The sequence below is a fragment of the Anneissia japonica genome, unplaced genomic scaffold, assembly GCF_011630105.1.
Source record: "Anneissia japonica isolate Jap-2015-1 unplaced genomic scaffold, ASM1163010v1 scaffold287833_len2544123_cov190, whole genome shotgun sequence".
NCBI lineage: Eukaryota > Metazoa > Echinodermata > Crinoidea > Comatulida > Comatulidae > Anneissia > Anneissia japonica.
The window spans coordinates 1560405-1564291 of NW_022757233.1; the positions used below are offsets into that span (position 1 = coordinate 1560405).

At 32.2% G+C, this 3887-nt stretch overlaps 1 protein-coding gene across 4 annotated transcripts in view; it reads right to left on the reverse strand.

Annotated features, from left to right (window-relative positions):
• LOC117124579 overlaps positions 1-3887 on the reverse strand; it is a 10845-nt gene that overhangs the window by 4949 nt on the left and 2009 nt on the right. For 2 of the 4 annotated variants that reach the window (XM_033270867.1, XM_033270866.1), the window contains exon 2: positions 1463-1512. The exons of the other annotated variants lie outside the window; for them this stretch is intronic. The gene's annotated coding sequence lies outside the window, so the exon portion shown is untranslated. The remainder of the gene's footprint in view (positions 1-1462; positions 1513-3887) is intronic. 4 annotated transcript variants of the gene reach the window in all.

Here is a 3887-nt window from a genome sequence, read left to right on the forward strand (position 1 = left end):
AAAAGTCAATTTTTAGTGAAATTTTGCCGGGAATGGGGCTTTAAATATAATAATAATTTGATATTTCTTTCTTAATAAATCCACCTACTTGTTGAACATACACACATTTTTGAGTTTTTAAAATGGAATTATTATTTTCGTGGTGAAGAAATAAAGGAAAAAGCATACTTCAGTATACTGTATCATGCACGTTTTCAAATCAAGTGAGTCCTAGGCATATAGTATTCAATAAAGTGTGTTGATTTATTTAATAAATCAACACACTTTATTGAATACTATACCATGATTCCTTTTAAAATAATTTGCATGACAGACCCCTGACAGATCATAAAATTCTATCCATAGGCATTGTCAATTAAAAATATCTTTTAAAATTAGTTAGAAATTTCCCAGCTTACAAGAATATTTTGTACAAATTTATAATGGATGCTAAATAAACCAATAAAAATAAATAAAATAAATAAATGTATAATTATAATAATAATTATTAATGCAAATTGGTATAGAACTGAAATGGAAATATTCAATGCTAAGCCAGGTAGGCAATTAGAATAGTTACATTAGTGGAATTATTATACAAAGGTTAGAATGTAAGAAAAAAATTCCAGAGGGCCCGCACAATTTGGAATAGGAAAATAATACTGAGAATGATTACGTCACGATTGATATTGATATATTTACACAGTAAGTCAATCATTATTTTTAATAACGTTACTGCATCATCTGTCCCTTTGGCTTTAGTGGTACTGTACAGTGCAAAATAAAGAAATGTCTTGGTTTGTCCATGATTAAAATGTCTTGAATTTTATTTATTATAATTTTATATCAACTTTAAAAAAACTTTTGTCATTCTACAACATGCATAATTAATTTGTGTTGGTTGTTAGTGATTACAACCTAAAAACAGTAAAATTGGCTGAATTCACCTAGCTGTTTTTAATATAAATCCCTCTACAGGAGTAGTACTGCAGGTCAATTTTCACAGGGAAAACTGCATTTGAAAGCATCATTTTTCTTTCTAAGTCATATCTAAACATGAATTCATTGGTTCAGTAGTTTCATCGGACCAATAGGATTTACAGTATAAAGTCCATTAAAACTCCTCCCTAGATGCTAATGCATTACAAGCATATAACCATCCGATGCTCACATGAATACAGCGCTCTCTTGAATAAAAAAACGACTACATTAAAGACTAGTCTATCATAAGCTAGAAAGATTCTTATCATTAAGTTTTAAGCAGTAAAGGTTTATAGTTTTTTGGTACAAGCAGTTTATAAATGTTTTTGTTAAAAAGCAACATAGTTTTCTGAGCAGTTTGAGTGTCGCCGCCGGCGTGAGCTGTACGATTCCATTTTCTGCATGTGAGTGTGATGGAGAAGGTACAGAGTGTTCTAGGCTTGTTGCGGTACAATAGTTTTATAAAAAATTATATATTTGTATTGAAATATGAAAGCAATACCTTATAAAGTTGATACTGTACTTGTTTAATTTGTAGCGTGTGGAAACACCCTAAATAATCAAAATCAAAATAAAAAAAATCTTTATTGGCAACCACAGTATACAATGATTGAATTATATAATAAAATATTCAAAAATTTAGAATAGATTTTTTTAAAAAATTTACATGATCGATCAACAATTTTATATTTATTTACATTAAAAAGGATTTCATTAATTATAAAAATATGCAAATTTACAAAAGCAATTTAATCACATTCAAAACACAAACAAAACACATTTTACATCACAAAAAGAAAAATCACAAAAAAAAGAACAAACACAAAAATTATTATCGCTGAGAAGTATCATGTACTGGTAGTGAAGAAGAGTGAGCCCCGTTAAGAACCATCTACTGTACCAATTGTGAAACACCCCATAATTGATAAAAACTGTAATAAATTTTTTAGTCCTCTCAGTTTTGACCATTGGTAAAGTAAATTGATTTTGTGATGGAAGGAGATGGTTTAAACCCTCTTGACCCTTTGGAAATATTTCTTACAAAGAGAAAGTAAACGCTGATTTAGCGGAGTTAGTCTTAAGTGAAATAAGGGCAGTGATATATGGTATATTTGGTAGAATACACCTTACCGTCCGCTTTTGATAATAAATAATAAATGAACTGTTCCAAATCAATTATATACAGTGAAGCGCACACACTGATCTCATAGTAGAGATCAATGAGCGCACAGTGCACGTCGGCCCATCATTGAGTGCATATTCTGTGTAAGCAGTATTAATTGCACTGCCTGCAAAATGTTATCGTATTAATGTGTCATTATTATTATTATTATATCTTCCTCCCACATACACTTTATTAGTACAAGTTTGGTTTAATATATATATTATTCGCCATGGCTAGAGATACGGTACCGTATTTCTACTTCGTTTTGCTAAAGGTATGGTAAATGGCATTATGTCACCATCACTCAATGAAATGCCAGAATGTGTGTGACGTCATTTTTTGAAGACTGGCATTGCATATCACCCACAATGAGCGGTGGAAGGAGAATGATCATGTACAGTACAGTATAAATAGATTATCAAAGACTAGCAGTAGTGTGTGTATACATGTGCCTTGGCCTAAGTCCTGAGGACGATGCCTTGCTTGATAAGGCTACTGTATATAAATGACATGACCCTTATTATTGAGTGGCTCGCCTATTTTTCTATGACAGTATTATAAGAATATACTGTACTCGATCTTTGCCTACAGTAGCTAATCATCTGCTAATCGAGTACATTTTCGCTAGTCAAACACTGCTCACCTGTGACATGACAAGCACTAAAAACACTAAACAAGAAGATTCATAAGGCCTCCTAGCATTTTATATACCGTAGTACTGTTTTAAGGTCTGCATTAAAAATATTGGAAAAATTTGACACAATAGTAATAATCCCGAAGGGGAAACTTATTCTCTCGATCTAGGCCTAGATTCTGTACCATAACACTAACAGTGACGAAGTCTAGCCCTACAAAAAGTTTTGTGCATTCAAATTGTATGAATATTTTCGTGGGATTGTAAAGCGTGGTATTATTTCGAGCTTGGGATATAGGGATTATGAAGTTCAGAAAACAAATAAAACAACAGTATAAGCAAATCAAGGATGAATTATTAATCAAAATAAAAAAAGAAAACAAAATTGCACAAAAATTTAGAATTCATCTAGGCCTACACTTATTTAAATATTACTTCCCAAAGAATAAGCATATTCGAGGATAATGTGGCATACTGTTACCACGTTACGAAAAATGAAATACGAATTCTGCACATACTGTGTACTGTCAAAGATACTAGAAATACAAGATAGAGGACTTGCATTTTAAAAATGAGGCGGAAGTCGTGCCCAACGTAGGCGGCGCTCTTCTTTTTAACCATGCAAGTTTCCTATACTTCATGCCCAACGTACAGGGCGCCCTTCGGTTGCCAAGTATATCCAGACGCAAAAGGCGCCCTTCCTTTTCCACTAATGGAGGAAAACTTTTTCACTAAGAAGGCGTCCGGCCATACGATTCTGCGCTGTATTGTTGTTTTATTCTTTACTGATCCATGATTATGCTTTAATTGTTTTGTGTTTTATTTGGATAATAGCAACGATTTCTACCGCCACCAAGGAGGTTATGTATTCACCAATGTCACTGTCTGGGCGTCTATTCCAGTTTGTTTTTATATCTAGTAAATAAAAAGTGATAAAGTAAAGAATTGCAAAATACAGTCATCATTATGAATTCTTGTGCTTTATTGATCCATACTATTGGTAGGCCTATTAGCTCAGGATTTCAATGCTTTTCCAACCCATTCTTATTGACATTTAATACAGCTCTGATACTCACAGTATATATTTTTTAATCACAAATTAGAACTGCATATATGTAGTTTTAAAAC